The sequence below is a fragment of the Pleurodeles waltl genome, chromosome 8 (assembly GCF_031143425.1).
Source record: "Pleurodeles waltl isolate 20211129_DDA chromosome 8, aPleWal1.hap1.20221129, whole genome shotgun sequence".
In the NCBI taxonomy this organism is placed as follows: domain Eukaryota; kingdom Metazoa; phylum Chordata; class Amphibia; order Caudata; family Salamandridae; genus Pleurodeles; species Pleurodeles waltl.
The window spans coordinates 923,189,146-923,211,765 of NC_090447.1; positions in this window are offsets into that span (position 1 = coordinate 923,189,146).

Here is a 22,620-nt window from a genome sequence, read left to right on the forward strand (position 1 = left end):
GGATTTTATGGAAGAGGAACAAAGGTAATACCTCTAGTAAAGGATTTTACTATTGTAAATGTGGTAAAGAAAAGGCTCTGCCGGGACAGCCCCTCCAAGGAGAATTCCCTCTCCCGTCCTGCCAAAAAGTGCCCCCGAAGAACGATGTCCCAGGAAGTGTGGTTAAAGTCTGTAGGTCCCGTGACTACAGCAAGAAATACGTCCCTCTCGGAGATTCGGAAGGGACGGTTCCTCCGATTAGGATTCTGCTTCCCACCCTGCCCTCTGAGTTTCCTGATGCTCCTCAAGGGGTGTGTGGGCCAGGGAGAAGCCCTCTGCGGCAGTCCCGGACACAGCAGTTCCGAGACGGTGGGTGTGGCCATGGCCTGAGAAAGCGAGGCCAGACATGGTTTATGGAGATCGTCGCCTTCTCCCAGGATGGTCTCCGGGACAGCATCAATCTTCTTCCTCCTGCTTGACCAGCAGGCGTCCTCCTTCTGAGGGAGCCGTGGCCGTGCGGTCCATTGTATCTGCACGGGCAATGGCAGTGATGGGCTGCCAGAGAGCAGCTTCTGCTAGTGTCCCAGAAGCACCACCAACAGTGTGTTTGTCCGCTCCTGGTGACCTCCCCACACAAGGGGGGGGCACACCTGGAGACACGGGCATTTCCTTGCCTGAGGGGATGAGATGAAGCACTCCACAGGTGCTTTGGAGACAACCCCAAGTCTGGAAATCTTTAAGTGCTCAGAAGGGAGCATGCAGGACGTTCTCTATGGCTTGGCCGAGAGGGGAAGTGGAATCATCCCTCTGGTGCTAAAGATAAGAAATGGGATAGCACTCCTTACCGCTGTGCACAACATGGAGAACGGCAGGAGAACAGGGGGGCATGCCACCCAGGCCATGGAGACAGAAAGGGGGGCACAGGGCTGCCAGGCCCTACAACATGCCAGCACAAGGGAGATGCAGTCAGTGGCAGTTCCTCCTGGGAACCCAACAGGTCACAGGTCAGCACAGCAGTAGCAGTCCAAAGTGTTTCCATGTGTGTCCCTCCAGCAGCGTTCGGTGTCCAATTCATTAGTCCATTATTGTCTAAAAATTGAAAGGGAAACAACCTGTACTTACACTTAGGGGGTTATTCTAACTTTGGAGGAGGTGTTAATCCGTCCCAAAAGTGACGGAAAAGTGACGGATTTACCACCAGCCGTATTACGAGTCCATTATATCCTATGGAACTCGTAATACGGCTGGTGGTATATCCGTCACTTTACCGTCACTTTTGGGACGGATTAACACTCCTCCAAAGTTAGAATAACCCCCTTAGTCTTGCAAGGCAATTTCAATGAAGGGGATAAGAGGTTCCAACCAGTTCCAACTGGTTCTAGGAATGTCACCTCTCAGGCACAGGCTCCAGGCATCATTTGGGGGTAAACAAGCTCTTTGCGTAAGGTCAGGGCACAGCCTTTACAAATGCAGGTGTGCCCCACCTCCCCTTCTCCCAGCCCAGGAAGACCATTCAATTTGTAGATGCACCTCTGCAACACCTCCACCAACTTGTGTACAGGCTGTCTGAAAATTATGCACAAAGCCCAACTCTCACTCTGTCCAGGCATGGATTGGAGTCAAGCTGCAAAACACCAGAGTAATAAGCACAGAGAAATGGTCACTTTCTACAAGTGGCATTTCTGTAATTGTAATTAAAAATCCACCTACACAAGTAAGCAGCATTTCTCACTACAATTACAACCACACCAAACATGCCTACGCTACCCCTCATACATCAGACAATACTTTCTACATATAAAGCAGGGCATTTCCAATGCAATCCTATGAGAAGGCAGCACTCACAGCAGTGAGAAACCAAATACCAGGACAGGACACGCTACTAGGCACATGCCCTGCCTTCCACATATGTAGCACCCTGTCCATAGGGCTAGCTAGGGCCTACCTTAGGGGTGACTTAAATGTAGCAAAAGGGGTGTCAGGCCTGGAAAGTAAATTTAGATGCCAGGTCTCTGTGGCAGAAAACTGCATAAGCAGGGCTTGCGCTTACAGGCTTGAGAAAGGCTTCATCTGTGGGGGCTTACAGGTAAATTAAATGTGCCAATCAGGTATAAGCCAATACTACCAACTTTAGATGGGAGAGCACCTGCACCTTACCACTGATTAACAGTGATAGAGTGACCAGAGGTATAACGTCAGCAAAAAGGGTCAGAAAAATAGGAGGAGGAAGGCAAAAAGTCTTGGAAATGACCCTGTAGAAAGGGCCAGGTCCAACACTAATAATCTGTGTACACAGAAGGAGATAAGGAAGGGTGGAGCGCCAGTGGTGAAAGCCTGTTCACTTTCCTCCAAGCATCAGATGGAGTCCTAGAGGACTGATAGTGGCTCTTCCCGATTACAACTCTTTCCCTGGGAGAAGAAGGTCTTGCAGATCCTATACTCTGAAGGCTTGACTGGAAACCCTTGTGGAGTAGAGTCTGGTAAGTTACAATTAGCTATGTCTCACTAATCATAAATGGAGACCAGCCCTTAATTTTGATGTTTAGAATGCTTCAACACCCTTAACAAACCAGATATTGCTAAAACTAGACATCACAAAATATCTTGTTTCACACCAATTACTAGCATCATGGTTGCAACTCTCCTTTTAACAATGTGCAATATGTATAGTCAGATTGTGTGTTGTTCCCCATGGGTTTGCTCAGCCTCTTGCTTTATAACAACATATGTTCTCCCCAAAACAGCCCCAAAACACCATCCATTCTCATAGGAAAGTTTAATGTTTGTAAGTGATATTTTCTCCTATTCACATCATACCCATAGGTAAATACATGTTGAAAATGAGTGTCTCCACTATAGTCATTGAAATACACATGTGTAATTCCCTTTTCAAATAAGTATTGTCTATGGTATCAACAGATGACTACAACTACCATGATGCCCTTTTTATTTGGATCTACAAAACAAGAGTACAATGTAATGTTCCACATTCCTTTACTTCCATGTGTCAATCAGACCATCCCTCCGTTTCTATTGTTTTTAGGTTGGTCCATTTATAGACAAAGACATATAAAATGCACTATATGTTAATTACAATTGTCTGCATCCTTCACAGGTCCGACCCAGTGGACCACCGCCTGTGGGGCAAGATACCGCCACTCCAGCCCTGGAGCAAACCTTCAGTGATGATTTCATTGCTGCAAGTTAGGATGATCAGGAGCCAGCTGGTCCATCTGGTTTGTCTGACCAGACAGCTCCAGTCAGTCACACTCTGCCTACACCCACAACTCCTACCGTAGCTGCAACACCATATCAGCATGAGGACACCTCCTGTCCCTGTGCACGGTGGAGAGACACATTAATCCTGTATCCCCAGTCCTGACTGCTTTTGAGACAACACCAACACAGCAACCAGTGGAACGAGACGCACTTCCTGGGGGTAGGGGTTGTGGGAAGAAATCAGGGGGACAGCAAAATGAGGCCACTGGAATCTTAGTCAGCCAGACCATCACTGACCATTTCTTGGGAGCAGTAAAACAGTTCCAAGATGTGATGGGTTAAGGTACAACTGAGCTCAGAGGGATCAAAGAGGTACAGAGAGAGCTCATCTTATGAATAGGCAATCACAATGAGAAAATGAGCTTCCTGACTGGGGTGCTTTAGGACATCTACCACCATGTGTGCTGGGCTTTTCCCATTCCATCTGCCTCTATCTATGGTCCCTCCACATCTGGACCAAGTACACCAATGGCAATCATAGAGAGGGATGCCCTGCCATATGAGGAGTCTGTTTCTCACACCCCAGTCCCTGAAACTGTGCCCCACATCCTCCCCAGAGGGGATGGTTATTCCGACTACCAGGAGAGGTAAGCAAGACCATCATCACCCCTTTCAAGAGACACAGGGGGTCATTCTGACCCTGGCGGTAATTACCGCCATGGCGGAGGTCGGCGGTAGCACCGCCAACAGGCTGGCGGTGCACCGCTGGGCATTCTGACCGCGGCGGTTCAGCCGCGGCCAGAAACGGAAAGTCGGCGGTGTACCGCCGACTTCCCGCTGCCCTTGAGAATCCTCCATGGCGGCGGAGCGCGCTCCGCCGCCATGGGGATTCTGACACCCCCTACCGCCATCCGGTTCCTGGCGGTTCTCCCGCCAGGAACAGGATGGCGGTAGGGGGTGCCACGGGGCCCCTGGGGGCCCCTGCAGTGCCCATGCCAATGGCATGGGCACTGCAGGGGCCCCCGTAAGAGGGCCCCACGAAGAATTTCAGTGTCTGCTTTGCAGGCACTGAGATTCGCGACGGGTGCAACTGCACCCGTCGCACCTTCCCACTCCGCCAGCTCCATTCTGAGCCGGCGTCCTCGTGGGAAGGGTGTTTCCCGCTGGGCTGGCGGGCGGACTTTCGGCGGTCGCCCGCCGGCCCAGTGGGAAAGCCAGAATGACCGCCGCGGTCTTTTGACCGCGGAGCGGTCTTTCGGCGGGAACCGCTTGGCGGGCGGCGACCGCCGTCCGCCGCGGTCAGAATGACCCCCTGTACAGATATTAATGTCCTCCAGTGTGTGTCTACCATTTACACTGTGGCCTATTTCATGGACATATTTACCTTTCTTGAGGACAGTTGTATATTGTACAATGGAATCCAAACTGTTTTTGCCTATACTTCTATACTTCCATCCACCATGATGAACTTTTTTGATTTATTTCCTCATTTTTTGATTCACCTTTCTGTTGTTTCATGTCATGCAAATTAGTGGTATGGACAGAGACTACAAGACTCGTGTTGGATTATTTGTGGCCTTTCATTTGTCATGTCTGTCTTGCACCATCATGGTGTCAATTCTTTTGAACATTCATTTGCTAATAAAAATTAGACATGACAAACAGTTAAAGTGTTGCACCTTTTACAAAAAAAAAAAAAAAACATAATGTACTGGGAATATTCATACTCAGCTAACAAGTCCTTGATAAAATCAGAGCAGCATTTCAATTACCATGCCTAAATCCAATAGTCTTTGGCCTTCAGGGTTTGATGCTCCATGACCTTGACGACATGGAGGAAAGGGTATTTTTGATGGGATCAAATAAAATAGGAAAATTATCACTAATGCATTACCTCAGTTATAGCCATACATCATGCTCTCACAATAGGAAGCCTAGATTAATAACACTAGAAGTCTACATCATGGCGGTGAGAATATTTGAGACCACATGACCATTATAGGATACTGTGAAAGTGTATCTGGTACGGTGAAAAATTCCCCTTTCGGTGGTATGCTAACAAAATGTTATATCAACTATGAGGAAACACATCAACAGCTACCTCCACTGTCCACAAACTGAAGATTTAGCCAATATGAACGAATAACAGTATGCTAGGGTTCCACATACACATGTGGTTTGACCAAGTTATGGGGCACATATTACCTTGATGGCACCATCACACAGAAAAAATGTCTGCTACCATCTCCTGATCTTCCAATCTATCAGAGTGTAAGGTGTTTCTGCACAAGATCTGTCCATCCCAAGTGATTGTTTGTCCCAAGATCAACACTTTTTCACTTTGTAATTTCAAACAGCAACATATCACTGCAAATGTCACAACTCTGAAATGTACAAATAAAGATGGCACGGTAAAGTACTCCAAAACAGAGTACCAAGGGCTGATTATTGATTTCACAAACTGATTATGGCTCAAATGACAAGTTAAAAGGGCAAGCAAAGCAAAGCAAAGATAATCTATGTCAATGATGACAGTCCTCAATGTAGGGGAACTCTGATACATTAACATCTTTGCCTTAGACTTTCCTGCACTGACTGTTCCTAACAAATTGCCATTGCAGACTGATGTGTTCCATATGTCACCATTTGTTTCGACATTGGAGATTACACTTTATAAAGTTAAACTTGCACTCAGTGGTCAATCACATCTTGACATATGTCAAATTGTTCTTCTTCACCACTGTTATTTTCATTGAGCATTTCAATATCCTCACCCGGCGAGTCATCACAGACTCCCTCCTCTGTGATTATAGGAATGTTCTATCGCAGGGCGATGTCATATGTGGCTCAGACAGGATGCTCCATCACAAATGTGAGTAGGTAATACAGGCCCTATTACTGGTGACTCTGGCAAATGTGCAGTTATGTTGCAGTTGACATATCTGACTTTACATTGGTAATTTTGTGCTATGACAATATGAGAATGTGCAACTGCACAAAATGGACTGGAATTCTGTGTACAGAGGCATTATTCATAGTCTGAACATGTTTGAAACCAGTGTGTCAAGTAAACTTCTAGTCGGTTCATCTGGACAGCAGCAGGATGAACTGAGGTTGTCCTTTACAAATATGCATGTTGGCCAGTCTGGGTAAAAAAACATGAATTTATGAATGTCACTCTGTCTTGATGTCACCAGACAGCAATGTGGCCACATTGGTGAGTCAAATTTCCTTCAAAAAATATTTTAGGCCCAGATGTAGCAACTTTCCAAATTGCGACTTGCAATTTGCGAGTCCCAGCGACTCGCAAACTGCAAGTCGCAATTTGGGATGCAGAAAGGTGTCTCAGACACCTTCTGCGAGTCGCTATGGGGTCGCAAAGACCCACCTCATTAATATTAATGAGCTGGGTCGCAATTTGCGACCCCATAGCGATTCAGGGCACTCACAACGATGGAGGCCTGCTGGGAACAGCAGACCTCCATGTCCGTGACTGCTTTTAAATAAAGCAGTTTTTTTTTTTCAAAGTGCAACCCGTTTTCCTTAAAGGAAAACGAGCTGCACTTTGAAAAAGAAACCAAAACCTTTTGTTTCGGTATTTTTCAGGGCAGGTAGTGGTCTGCCTGCTCTGAAAAATTATTTTTTGGTCCAGTCACAAAGGGGAAGGGGTCCCATGGGTACCCCTTCCCGTTTGCAACTGGGTTACCATCCACTTCAAGTGGATGGTAACTGCGAGTCCATTTTGCGACCGCTTTCGCGGTCGCAAATGGAATTGCATACCAGTGCGACTCGCAAATAGGAAGGGAACACCCCTTCCTAGTTGCGACTCGGAAATGCATTTTGCGAGTCGGTTCCGACTCGCAAAATGCATTTCTACATACCAGATGGGCTTTAGCGACTCGCAAACGGCGTTTTTCGCCGTTTGCGAGTCGCTAGCGCTTTGCTACATCTGGCCCTTAGTGTCGTTAGTGTTGTCCCGCAGAGAAATACATGATGGAGAGCAATGTGATACTTGAAGGGACAATTGTGGATGTAAGGTTACATTACATAATGTTGTAGTGTCTCAACTTGAGAAGTCATTTTCCAGCCCAACGCCTGACCCTTTGGGAAGTGTGAATACATTTTAGCTTTATACTGCAGTAGTTCATAGATGTCTCAATGTCTATGTGTTAATTTATGCTGTCAAAACCCTTTTTCATGGAGGGACCTACAAGTGTATATGTGACAAAGGCATACAAGCTATGAGAGCTGGCATGTGGGAATACTGAACTTAGTGCAAATGTTATCTGGGCAAGGCAAAGGCGACATCGGCCAAGTCGGTGGGGAAGAAACATGCCACTAGGAATCATGTGTGGACACCACCTACACCGAGGCACCCAGTGGCATGGAGGGTGAGGAGACTGGCACAGAGACCATAACTGGCTCAACATCTTGCAGTCAAGTCCCTAGTGGCGGTAGACCTTGGAGCGACCGTCACACCTCAGTCATTATCCACCACAAACTATCCTCCCTCTTACTAACCCCCAGTTGGCTGTAGCTGCCCCCCTAAAAGGCACAGGATCATCTTTGCTGTAGGCCCCTCTCCTCCTGCCCTGGTGTCCTAGACTGCACTCAGTCAGGTGTCTGTTGACTTAATACGGACTATAGCTGTAGGCCATGCTGTACTTCTGAATGCCATCCAGGGGTTGGTTAGCCAGAACACTGGATGCTGGCTTACCTGGATGGCATACACGATGCCCTGTCTGGCTTACAGTGGTCATTTCATGGTCTGGCCTCCTCTGTGGGTGCTGCTTCCCACCCACCCCAATCTCATGCCTGGAATCCCATCCCTTCCTCATCCAAAATCCGTCAACCCACTCCTATCCCCAGCACATGCAAACATTTGCACATACTGACTGCAATGAACACTAGCAGCACATCCTCAAACTAACACAACAAAAGACACTGACACACACATGCAGACATGATACACCACACAACCACCACCAGCATACCTACAGGCATCACACCCGCCATAATACAAATACACCTATCCACCACCAGCACACCCCCAGTCAGATAACCCACTACTACACTCACACATTCCACAAGCCCACCCTAGGTAGCGTACCCACCACTATACCCACACACAACACAAGCACACCTCCGGTCAGCACACCCACCACCACACATGCATACACCAGCACACACACAGACACCACACCAAACATACCAATTCCACTCCCCACATATCCACACATACCCATGTTGAACCCAAACACCCACAATCACCCAGCCAACAGACAATCGGTAAGAGACACAAATCTAAACATTCAGCACATACACCAGACCCTCAGGCACACATACCTTCAACACACACATGCACAGCATACACAACCACTTCCTCTACCTCCCAACCCAAACTTCCTGAAAACTACTCCATCCATTTTCCAAAGGAGGACCTACTTTTTACCTTGGCCCTGACCCCTACAAACCTAAAACTAGCCCTCCCAAATGCCTTTCCATCTCTTCTACCTCCCAAAACACCCCTTCTACATCCCACACCACCCCTTCCACATCCAATGCCTTCCAAATATAAATCCACACTTCCCTAAATGTCTTCCCGCCTCTCCCAAATCCCAACCCACCCCTCCCAAACTCAAAATCACCTCTCCAAAACCACCCCTCCCAATCCCAAACCACCCCTCCCAATACCAAAACCACCCCTCCCAAACCCAAAACAACCCCTCCCAAACCCGAGAAATCCCCCCCAATGAGATCATTGAGGTGCCTTCTCTCTGCCCTATAAATGCCCCTTCCAGAGCAGATTTATTTTGGCAGTAACATTAGGCGCCACATTGTGGGCATGCACCCACACACTGGAGTACAGGCCAACTGCCTTTTATTGTTTATATGCAGTTTTCTTAATTTGTTTTTGAGAAAATTATCTCATGTTTATTGCAAACATTAGTGTTGTATATTTGTGATGGACATATTAACTTTGGTGCAGGCATTCATCTTGTTACCACAATTATATGTGTTTCTGGTATTGTGACTGGAGAATACATGTGTGTTATTCTGACATGATATGCTTATGCATTACATGGAGAACCTGACATTTTACAGTTAAGTGACATCTAATGTTTGTGATGTATTGCCCACACTCAGGAGACTTGTGACCTTAATACATCTCTGCCATTTTTGCAGTTTACGGGTAAGATTGTTAGTAAATTCTGTGTACACCCACCTCTAGCATATTGTAGTGTAACTGATACATTATCATAAGGTTGTTTTATTCAGATTGGATTTTATGTTTCAGTTGATGCTTTTGATTTTTTGGGGGGATTATTGCACACATTGGACATATTCCTCTCTGTGATTGCTGTGACTTTTTGTGTTGGTGCCAATTGCCATAAAGGCAGTTGGTACCCGATTTGCGGGTGCTACTCATATCTTGAGGTCTGTTCTGACACATTTTCTAGCTATAACAGTACACACGTAAGCATTACACATCATTTTGGTGCTGTTTTCTATTTACCCACGCACAAGTCCAGTATTACTGTGAAGCAACATCTCAGAGAATAATAGGAATGACCTTGACTTACCTTCTGTTCCAGAAGCAACAGGGTTGATTTCCATCTTAACCTAGGCCAAAGAGCAATGGCAGGGCTGATAGAAGTGTTTTCATGGTGGCAAGAAATGTGAAAGTGTAAAAAAGGTAAGTTTCATGCTTATATACCTCTCAAACTGCCATGTTTAGCCGCCACAGTTGCATTGGAAGGAATGCACATCATGATTGGCTCTGCTACAAAAGGGGATGGCATCTTGCAGCCAGCTAGTTTAGCTTAGGTGTTGTTGTGGGTGGTGATTCTTGACGGTGATGGGGGACTATCAGCGGTCTTTCGCCTATGCTCCCACTAACATCTAAATAGGGCGGGCAAAGTCTCACTGCAGCAGACGGGTTTTCAGTCAAAAAGTAGATCGGGGGAACATTACTGCCAACATTTAAATAAGGCTTTAAATCGGCTATAAAATTTAACAGCAGATATTCACCCAAGACTTCAAAATATATTACCCAACCATAGTATACTTTTTGCACGAAGAAATGTGAAATGCATCACCATCCCTGGCCTAAATCATAAATTTTTTAAAACAAAATATTCCACCAAACTTGTTGATTCACATACCCAATGACTAATACTGGCTGGATGGCACACATGGTAAAAAAATGAATAGTGTAAATTTAACAAACATGAAGAAAATGTACTTAACTGTGCAACATAGTTCCCTTATAAAATCTAAAAAAATTAAAATTAAATGCAAAAATACTAGCTTCTGTTTCAACTCAAGGCCACCTATCACAAGCACAAGCAAATTAAAAAATGTAATACAAGTACAAATATACACTGTTACACTCTCTTTATCAAACAACACCCATATCCAAAGTTTTTTTTTACTTACTTGTGATGTCAAACAAAGGGCCATATGTAGCAAACTTTTTGCATGGCGCAAACAGCAAATTTTGATGCCCAATCCCCATTTTGCGAGTCAGTAACCTGGTTACCGACTCGCAAAACGGGACTGCGAGTCGCAATTAGGAAGGGGCGTTCCCTTTCCTAATTGCGACTCGCAGCGTGATGCTACATTGCTTTGTGACCGCGAACGCGGTCGCAAAGCAATCACAGTAATCACCAGTGTCACACTGGTGGTAGACCATTCGCAAAAGGGAAGGGGTCCCCAGGGGACCCCTTCCCCTTTGTGAATGACCTGGAAAACATTTTTTAAGAGCAGGCAGTGATCCTTTCACCTTGAAATCTCAATGAAAAGTGACCAGGAGATGGATAAAGCACTGGGAGGAGTCTTCTAGACAGGAAGAGGATTTTGGAGTCTCCGTGCACTACCTTCCTGTTGATAAAAGTATATAAAAATGTCTTTTACACTAAAAACAATCTGAATATTGACTCAAAATGGTAGTTTTGAGTTCATTTAGCTGCTTTATAGGTAGAAAATCTACTTAAGAAGCAGCCGTGACCGCTCATGATCACTGGAGTCACAAAATTGCACAAGAAGGCTCTATGGCAAACAGAAATTAGGCTAGTCACTGGCAAATCTTGCTTGCGGTTGCAAGCGTTTGTTACAGGCCCTTTTGTTGCTCCCAAGACCATTGAAAGGCTAAAGTGCCAGAATAATTCTTCCACATGAAGATTGGTGGAATCCATCAGAAACTCCATGTTACAAGTGTAATGAGGAGTTACCAAATTCTGTGTACTTCATGACCGGAATTATGATTCCACGAGTTCTAGTTTTAACAGCACACATAAGTAATTCAACATTGTTAGAGCCCTAGGTTTGGAGAAGAGGACCGCTGACCTTTTTCTCTGCCTGGGAGTCCCCTCCAAAACTGACAATGTACTCACCAGAAGATTTGGGCCCAGTGGGCTTGTGAAGCCAGCTGGGATTGCTGGGATTGAGAGACTGTCACAGCCTGGAAGATGGTCAATGACAGAAGCTGCTGCTCCTACAAACATTTTCCAAAGACTCGCTGCACATCCAACAGCTGCCCTACCTACATAAGAAAGACTGCCATGGCCATGCACTTAGTTCTACACACCACCAATGATTTCTCCCACCTGCTGGAGGCCCATCTTGACGGTTCGTTGTCAGGAATGAGAAGCGGGTAAGAAACTGCATAGGCCATTTAGCTCTAAGATGCAACTGTGTGCTAAGAGAAGAGAGAGAGCACTGTATCTGATCTAGAGACTACCCCGCCAGATACCCAAGCCAATTGATTGGAGGGTGCAAAGGGGGGAGAGTGTCTAGCAAGGGCCCCACTTTACAGCAACTGTGACTTGCATCTAAATTGAGTATCTAAATCATCAGTGTAGTATGGGCCTTTATATAAAAATGATTTTTTCAAAACAGATCAAAAGACTGAACTATTGCAATGGGGGTATGGTGCTGAGTGCTGAGCATATGTACCCACATTCTAACCTCCATAAGAAACCTTTGATTGTCAAGTGCTGACTATGCCTAGGCAGAACCCGTGGAATTTTAACCCGCAAGGTTCCAAAAAAACTCTGAGATTCAGTAGAACTCCGTAAAAGGGTAGAAGAATTTTCATTTGCCTATTCACGCTGCTTTTTAAGGCCAGGTCAGCAGTGCATTGCGCACTGAAAAATCAGACCAGATGGCCCCATGCCTTCAGTAAGGGCATGGCCATTTTGGTTTGCTTACTTCTGGCTTTCCTTGCTGACTGCTTTACATTTTCTATCACGATTCATTCAATACCATCTACTCTTTGCTTTTCCTCAATCCCTACATTTTTATACTTTGCTTGTTATTGTGTCATTGTCTCAGTGTTTATTTTTGTGTTCATTTTATGTTTTGTCAACTTTTACGTACTTTATTTGATCCTCAGTCCTTTCCTAGCCTATTCTGTCTGTCCTCCTCCTGTTTTTCACCCCAATACCATTCCTTCCTTCCTCCTCTACTCTCTCACTCGCTCTACTTTCTATCTATGGCAGTAGCAGGCAACACAAGCACAACCCATGTGCCCCGTTCCATCTTTAGTGAGGTTGAGGTGGCAGCATTCAGTTTTTTAGTGCAGTGCCACCTCCCCTGCATACAAGCAACAGGCCCAGCAATGGCTCTGCTCTGCCAGAGAGTCACCTGCAGTGGGGGTGAGTGTGGCAGTATCTTTGACTCAAAGCTGAAATAACTCATGTCCAGCATCTATTTAAGAACCGAAGGGCAGAAGTCCTTGTTTTTATTTATGTGTTTATTTTATGTTTTGTCAACTGTTTTGTACTTAATTTGATCCTTAGTCGTTTGCTAGTCTATTTTGCCTGTCCTCTTTGTGTTTTTTACTCCAGTCCCATTCCTTCCTTCTCTACTCTCTAACTCTCTCTAATTTCTATCTATGGCAGTAGCAGGCATCATGGGCACCACCTATGCAGGGCTGTGCCCCTGTTCCGTCTTTAGTGAGGCAGAGGTGGCAGCATTCATTTATTGAGTGCAGTGCCACCACCCCCGTATGCAAGCAGAGGGCCAGTAATGCTATGCTCTACCAGAGGGTCAGCTGCTGTGGAGGTGAGTGAGGCAGTGTGTGTGACTCAGCACTGAAATTACTCACACCTAGCAGCTATTTATGAACCGATGGGCAGAAGTCCTTGACCTGTTGTGTGTCGAGGTTACGGGGCTCAGTGAGTGAATAATATTTTTGTTTTCTAAAAATTCTAAATTTTTCAAGGTAACATGTTCACAGGTGAGGTAAGATAAGTTTAAGTAACTATATATACAGTCACTGAAACAACCAAAGGTTACAAGGACGTCACAGTTCAGTTCAGATTTTACACTCACAAAACCATAGAAATTCAACAATTATAGTTATATATCACAAGAAACTATAACTCATGCCTTAAGGTAACTATAACTTGTGCCCTCACCATGCACTACTAATTACTCCTCATAGTACATCAGTCATGACATGTTCTTTGACATCATTGATAATATCACTAAGAGCATTTGCAGTCAAATTATTGATGTGGAAATTGTGAATTGACGTAACACGACTACATGGGGCCACGCCCTGCAGCCAACCCACTACATGCAGCCAACCCCACTCCGTGCAGGGCCTTCATCCATGAGGGTAGGCCCCTGGTCTTGGCCTGCAACCAGACACTGTGGCCAACCCCAAAAGAAAGTCAACATGGGTGGAAGACATGCAGCTCTCCTTCCCCAGCCTAATTTTGCCCCAAGGACCAATTATCTGTGGCCTACCACCTAATTAAAGGGGTGGGGAGTACGAGGTCTCCCTCGCCAAGCTAATATTGGCCCTAATGATCCCATTCCCCAGGGCATTCTCAGCATCTAAAGAAAAAAGGGGGCATGCAGTCCCCCTCCTCTGGCCATCATTGGCCCCAGGGACCCCATCCACTGGGCCTCTCCTCAAAATCTTGAGTGCCCTGGCCCCACCCGGATACCCATTTCCTTTTTGTTGGAGGCTGCAGGGGGAGTCTCAATGCCCTCACAGGCCTCAGCTGACTCCCCACCTCCAGCTGGAGGCCGCATTGCTACTGTATATAGGCAGCTAAAAATACTGCTCCTGCATGAGGGAGCAATTTTTTTATCTGTTTCCTTGCCTGCTTTACAGTGGGTAGGGAAACAGTGGCTAAGTCTATTCCTGTTCCAGTTCACTGAGAGCAGACTTACTGTTTGCTCTCACTTGGCGGAAGCTTTAAATTGCTCCTGGCAAGTGAAAGCAAACAGCTATGTCCTGAGGGTGGGCACTTTGGGACATAGGAAGCCAGTCCTGGGAGTTGGCATTCCCGGGGTCAAAAATGGCCCAGTAGGGTTCCAAACAGACTTCCTCCTTTTCTGTTTGCGTAGCCAGGTCCCGGGTGATGGAGTCCCTGCGTGCGATCATGGCCAGGGAAGAAGAGCCTCATGCCCGACCTTCACTATTCTTTAACTTGGCCAACCCTGGGGAGGTGGTGCTCCCTGGAGCTCAAAATGGCCAGGGAGATTGGCAGTGTGCCTGCCCTGCCCTTATTTTGTTCGGCCAGGCCCCTGGGGCAAATTACAAAACAAGCATGGGAGACTGCACTTTTTCTTTTTACATTTTAGATGAGATTCATGGATCATCTGTGATTTTGTGGCATACAATAAAAAAAAAAGGTTTTGGGACCCCACCACCAGGCCTAAGGGGTCAGCCAGGCCCACATCTAACTCGTCATGCCACTGCCTGCAGTGGATGTCCTCCACTGTCACCCGCACCACCACCAGCCTCCCCTGGTGCAACTTACACGTGAGATGACACTACTCCAGCAAGGGAAGCAGTATATGGCCCGTGAACAGGATGTCCTCAAGGCCCTTTTTCATCAATTTTTTTGTTTTTTGGGAGGGCATGTTGTGGGTGGAGAGGGTGAGGGCACAAGGTTTGGGAATGCATTTTTACATTTTTTTTTTTTTTAGTTTGGAATAACGTTTTGGGAAATTTTGGCTTAAGGAGGGGTGAGCCTGATGTGAGTGGAGAGGTTGAATAATAAAAATGCATGGGTTTAACTTTTTTTGTCATCATTCATTAACTGTCTTTCTATTGCTACTTGGCATAGTATCATTTATAATGGCATTGTTGAGTGTACTGTTGTTCCTCCTAAACTTTCCCTACCTGGAGTACCTTGCCATGTTTTATTCTCCAGTAGGTTACTTACCTTTTTCTGCATTTGCAATTGACTGAGGACTTGAGTGGTGCTGAAACGATGTTGCAATCCGGTAATTCAAATATTGACGCCAATTACACTCCTCTGACTTCCAACTACTCTATGTCTCTGCTGAATTTACTAGATGTCACCTCCTTTCTGGGTCCTTTACAACATATTAAACCTGGCTCACCACTGGATCCCTTGCCTCCCACTATGTTTGGTGAATCCAGATCTACTACTGGTAGTGGTAAACCTTCTTTATTCCTCCTTACAAGAGGGCCATGTTTCAGCTTCCTGGAAACATGTTATGATGCTTCCCCTTTTAAAGAAGCCAAATTTAGACCCTAGCACATGGTTTAATTGACAGCCTATTTTCCCTGCCTCTCTAAGGTCTTTTAGAAACATGGAAATGCCTCAATAACAACCTTTGTGGAGCCCAAAACGTACTTCATCTGTTACAATCAGGTTTGAGGGCAGGATACAGTACGGAATCTGCCCTGCTAGGAGTCACAGACCATCTCAGAAAGCTCCTGAACAAGGGGGGAACTGCTTCCCTTCTTCTACTCGATTTGAGCACAGCGTTCAATACTCTGTCCCATTCCATCCTGGTTGAGAGACTGTCATCACTGGGTATTGAAGGAAATGCACTGGCTTGGTCAGCCTCATTCCTTCACAATTTGACTTTTTTCAGGTATTTCCAGCCAGTGCAGTGTCTGGTAGGCAGTGTTTAATATCCGGTGTCCCACAGGGCTCAGCGCTCAGTCCAATGCTGTTTAAAATCTATGTCTATCCGCTTGCAGAGATAGTGGAGAGCTGTGGCCTGACCCTTTTTTTTAATGCACACAATACACAAATCATTTTTTCATTAACATTAGCTCAAGACCAGGGTCCCTCCAATCTTAATCGTGGCTTGAAGCTAATCCATACTTAGATGAGGAACAACTTACTCAAGCTAAATGGCAAGATGGAGGTGATGATCTTGGGTAAGAAGCCCCAACTTTGGGGCTCCAAACCCTGGCCTGCTTCTTTAGGGCCCTTTCTTACTCTGCCTCCCAAAATTAAGAACCTGGGCTTCCTACTGAATGAAAATGTTTAAATGTATCCTCTGGTGGTGAGGGTGATGTCCACCTGTTTTGCTTTACTCGAATGGCTGGAGACAATTATGTGGGTTCTCCCTTCATCTGCCCAAAAGACTGTAATCCAAGCTCTAATCCTGTCTAGATGTGATTATGGTAACAATCTCTATCTTGGCATTGACCAAGTTTCTATTTGCTGCCTTCAGACTGTTCAGAATACTGCAGCACATATTCTGTTCCGACTCCCAAAATTTGCCTTGATGACTCATTTCCGGTAAGAGCTTCATTGGCTCACAATTTCGAAGCTCATTTAATTTAAGGCACTATGCTATGTCTTTAAAGCTAGAATGTGAGTCAGCCTCAGATGTATTCAGTTGTTAATACTGCCTTATTTGCCGGCTCACTCCTTAAGATCTCAGCACCTGGCACTATGAATGGTTCCAAAGTTCTATTTGACCCAAATATAGGTGGGCGTTCATTTTCAGTTTTGGGTCACAAGCTTTGGAACCCCCTTCCAATGACCTTAAGAAACTGTTCCACACTCATTACCTTCTGCAAGAACTTGTCACAGGCTACTCGTCGTTTATGTCTCTGGCCAACTGGAACTGCAGAGTGGTCTTGATCCTTGTAGGTTCCGCCTTGACCATGGTAAGGGTGGCCCTTTCTTGTAGCTATGGTGCTGCTGATGAAGGAACGCTAAAAGGCAGTACATGCCCTCCAGAAGGAGTCCCAGAGGGGAAAAAAAACCAAAGGGAAAAACCTCTATAGCAGGAACTCCCTGGAACAAAAAAAAGAAGCAAAAAGGTAAGTCTTCCAACAAAAAAACAATACTGGAACAAGTGAGGGAAAAAACTGTAGAAAAAAACAACAGGTGCGAATATCACCACCAAATGAAGTGTTGCAGCACAAGAAGAAGAGGAATCACACACCTTATATACCCTAAAACAGGAAGAAGAAAGACGCCATTTTGGATTGGGAAAGAATCATAGGAGAATATAGAGAAAAGGCGCCATTTTGGAAAAGGGTCCTGCGGCATACAGGGAAAAAGAAAAGCATGCTGGGAGAAAGAAGATTATGGCTGCTAAGTGTAAAAATAAGGAAAAGAGAAAAAGGAGTTTCTAGAGATCTATACTTCTGGAAAGAATATAGCAGTTGATGATTCTTTGATCCTGTTCAGAGGGCGGCTGATGTTCAGGCAGTACCTTGCATTCAAAAGAGCTGGTCATGGCATTAAGCTGTACATGGTGTGTGAGAGTCTACTAGCCATGTGTACCGCCTGAGAGTGTATACAGAGTAGGACTCCATGCTAAAACCTGTAGGTTGCCCTCACACTAGGGCTAACATGAAGTATTCTATGGGAGCTTGTTCACCCACTCCTTCACAAAGGTTATAGCCTTCATGTGGATAGTTTCTATACAAGAGTAGAGCTGTTCAGTAAGATTTAAAATGCTGGCACTGTGGCCTGCAGTACAGGTCGCTGTCACTGCAAAGGATTCCCAGAAGTGCCCGTTTGCAAGAAGCTCCAGAAATCCCAGAATACTGTGTTGCGTTCCAATGAACTGCTCTCAGTCAAGTTCTCAGATAGGCATGATGAGTGTGAATCACTACTACAGTTCATGATGGGAGCAGTTCCCCCATCACAGTTTGGGGTCAGATGGCTGAAATCCACAAACCCACCTGATTCCTTGACTACAATAGGTACATTGTGGAGTGGACAAGAACGACCAGGTTCTTCAGTCATACAATGCAAGTCGTAAAACTTGCACTTTGTACAAGAAACTGTTTGCCCACCTGATCCAGATGGCAACATATAATGCATATGTTTTTTATTGTCATACAACCACAGGAAGAGTCATGTCTTTCCTTGACTTTCAATTTTCTGTGATTGAAAGCCTCACTGCTGCTACAGTAGCAGGAGCCTCCACTTCATATGTTCTGGAGGATGTGGGAAGGCAGCAGGAGTGACACTTTGCTGATCGGATTCCTGAATCACCCAAAAAGGATTGACCATGTTGTCAAAGTAAAGTGTGCTTAAAGCAGGGGAAGAGGCAGGAAAGTTGTGTTTACTGTCCCCATTGCCCATCTAGGGCAGTTGTGTGTTTTCCTGTTTGCTTTATGTTGTATCATACTCAGACAAACTTCTGGGAAATTGAGTGAGGTGGAGCTGCTGTTGGGTAAACTTTTCAATGTCTGTGCATGGATACCTAACGTCCATGGGCCACTATTTTTTTAGGCAAGCAGCCACAGAAATGTATTTCATCTAGTTCAGGGAATCAATGACTTCCTTGTAGCCTGCTTGACACCTTTATTCACCATCATAATGTGGTAGGTGTTTGGTTCAATGATTAACAAGCATTATAATCTCCACACTGCACCAACTAGTGAGCAGAACATATGCCACATTGTTACAGAGTACTCTGTGTGGAAAAATGTTAAAGGCGTGACTGAATTTTGAAGTGCTTTTTAGGGAACTTATGTATTGTACACAAGGACCACCCTGATTGCCAACTAGAACCAGAGTAAGTGAATTAAATCAAGCAAATGCCCAGTGGGACATATTCACCATTTCTACATGTTTGAAAGTATTCTAGCTTCACTTTCAAAGGAAAAGTAGAAGTGTTGGTGAATGAGTCCCGTAGGATATATTTCTGGCTTTTTACTTTAGAGACATTAGATAGTATTCACCATCATTTCTCCCTTAGTTTCAACTGAAGACATGCCCACTCACTTCAAGGAATAGGCCTTCCAGGGCGCACTTGGACAGCCCCAACTTCCATCCACAACCTGTAAGGAATTGGATTTAGCACAATAAGGCCCAATTTTAAGGAAAGTGAACACAAAAAAATGAACGTCGCCTAATGACATTTCCTTGTACCATCCATGCTCCATATTTAGAAAGTAAAGCACCATGGCACTAAAGAAAGGTTAGAGGAAAAAAATAATGACGCTAACCTGTGCGACACGTTGGAAGAAAAAACTATGCTAATGCTGCAAAAGTGGTATTATCCTGATTAGCAGCTAATCATGATAGAACCATATTTTGCAGCCTTAGAATGAAAAAAAAGCCAGAGAGAAAAACAAAAACACAAGGACCCAAGATGGAGAATACAGGAGAGACCCCAGAGAAACCCCATTGAGCCAAGGAAAAGAATGGACCAACAAAATCACAGAAAAAGGAGAAAAGGAAGTAGATGTGTTGCTTCAGAGAGGAGGAGAATGACATCTTGGTCAGGGAGGTGATAGCACACCAACACCAGCTCTTTATCACCTCCAAATTTGCAATTGGTAGGAAGGATACATATGGCAGTCAGCTGTCATTAAAGTCAACAGTGTGGCAGAGGTGAAGAGGACTGTCATCAATTGTAAGAAGCGCTGGCGCGATTGGAAGTGCAGAACTAAAGAGATATTGGCCAAGAACCAAAAGGCAGCACTGCAGACTGGAGGGGGAGGTCCCACACCCCAGGAGGACCTGAATGACCTGGAAGAGATGGCGGCAGGGCCATCCTGGAAGAGCAGGTTTCCTGAGTCTCAGGACAGCCCAGACTTCCAAGACTTACCACAAATGCAGTGGAGTCAATCTTGAAACTATCAAATTGCTGAAAGGGGAGGCACATAGGATACACTGAATGCATGCAAAACGGTTGCATCAGGACATAATAATGGGCAAACACTTCTAATGTGCTCACACCTTACTCCCTATGAGCACAGGCCATTACCCAACCCTTCCATCAATTCCTTCACTGTTGCAACTTAACTACCTGCCCATGTGTAACACTCATCAGGCAACATGTACTATGCTTGTTGGGTGGGCCAAAAAGAACTGTGAGATGCCTCCATGCACCATTAGGAATGGCCACAAAAGTGGTCAGACACAGCATATGGGGCATGTTTGTGATCATCATCTGTGCTGCTGTACAAGTAACTTCGATGCCACCAAGTATCAAGGTTGTCCCTGTACTGGGAATGGCTGGGGTCATCCACAAAGGGACACCTTCATGCATAACATCAGCTACAAGTGGTTTCAATATCTGACTTTGGGAACATATTTATAAGCCCTTACAGCAACATTAGCATCATATCGAAAGATGCCAATGTGGACTCAAGCCACCCATTCCCCTTGTGCTACCTTAAAGTGACACAATGGGCACATGGATCCACTTTGTACTTTCTTGCACCACAATATATCTGTGTCATATATGATGTATGCAAGGAAACATTTCTTACGTGGGGAGGGAAGAACAAATGGGACAGACATTCCATAAAGATTACACTGTAGTATTTGTAAGCCTACTTTGTGAGGCCTGAGAAAGGCATATGTGAAAGTGACACAAGTATTCTACACAATGGACCTCTCTGTGCTTTGTTGCACTAGTGACATAATATATGGTGCCAAGGCAGTAAAGCACCACAATAGTGACACAACTCCAGAAATATAAATAAGGTGCTTCTATTTTGTTGTTGGATGGGACAAGGGGGCTGCTAGGAAAATGGTGGTCTTGGATCAGTGTACAGAATACACAGAAGGTTTGCCCTATGTGTGATGCACAATGCAGCACACAATGAACAACTACAATCTTTGGAAATACAAACTTGTCAATCACCCACTTGTCACTAACACACCACCCTTGAGTTGCTGGACTACACTGAACCAAATACAGATGTGAAATATTTGTAAAGGCATCAGAAGCTTGCCTGGTAACACATGTATTGCATGGAAAGAACCTAAATATACATATGGACTGCCTACTACATGCAGTGTCAGGTGTGAGAGGGAGACATATCATTTAGGACAGGATAAGGTATGCAAGGTGCCTTATCTTGGCATGGTAGTTATGAGCTACTACTATCCACCACTGGAGTGTTCGGTAACAAACATATGCATTGGTAGAGCAATTTGATGCCTGTATCTGGACATTGTGGCACATATGTACCCATTTATGAAGAAAGATGCAGTTCAACAGCTCAGCTTGCTGTACTGCATCATTTCAAATGTGTAGGTGTCACAAATAGTCAATGTATCAGTTTTTTTATCTTGTTTATATCAATACAGATGGCGGACAATACCAACTTTGCCACACAAACCGAATGGTTTAGGGGTGTCCCTCTTGCCATTCCTAATGCACATGTACAGGAAGGTACACCTTCTGCAAATTCAACTAACAGGAATGCTGTCTGCCACTTACAATGAATAATGATGATTTCAACACACAATAAAAGTAGGCCACAATGGGATTACAACAATTACAGTCACCAGTACTATGACTACAATGCCACCCCTGATGTGGTGTCCCAACATGATGCATCAACACTTCAACAAGGCTCAAAATGTGTAAGGTCCTCATGCCACCTCATGTGTTTTGTCTGAGTGATGGAAGTAGGTGGGCTTTCCACATGCATCCCCCTAGCCACTTTGAGTCATGTGTTCAACATCCTGCACCTCACAACATAATGATGGACCACCTCATGTGTATGTGCACAAACAGGAAGGTCTAACTTCTGGCAAAGCACACTCATTGCAGATATGTAGGCATCCTTGCAGGTCTGCAACAAGTAAACCGGTGATGTATGGATGAGCGTTGTTCTGCAAGAAGGGGAAAATTCCTGTTTGCTCACAAACACACATGTTGGCTGAATCTCGCAATTGGTGGTGCAGGATGCTGGACACATTACTCAAAGTGGCAGGGAGGATGCATGTTGACAGCCCAGACCCTTCTATCACTCCAACAACACTCATCGGGTGGCAGAGGAGTCAGTTACTTACTTAAATATCTCTAAAACCAAATGCAAAATATTCTGTACATCTCCATTTGTGGTGTGTGCACAAATCTGTAACAATGCCCATGACATGCATATGTAACACAGTCAAATCAATGAAAGGGGTACATATGCAGAGACCATGATAAGGCAATCATGGTGTGGGTAACACACTGGGATATGTGGACTGGCAGATTGTGCCAATGGTGACTCCATTGAAATGTTGCTCAGGTGGCACAGTATGTCACTAGGGGTCCATAAATGTGTTCCTTGATGTGTATGTCTGTACCATGACACTAAGCCACCAGTAGCAAGCAATTTATCACTCATGTCAACAGCCATCACAGACTAATATTGACCTTTCATTATCCTGTGTCAGAGGATAAAGCCTTACCTCCTGCGGAACTGCC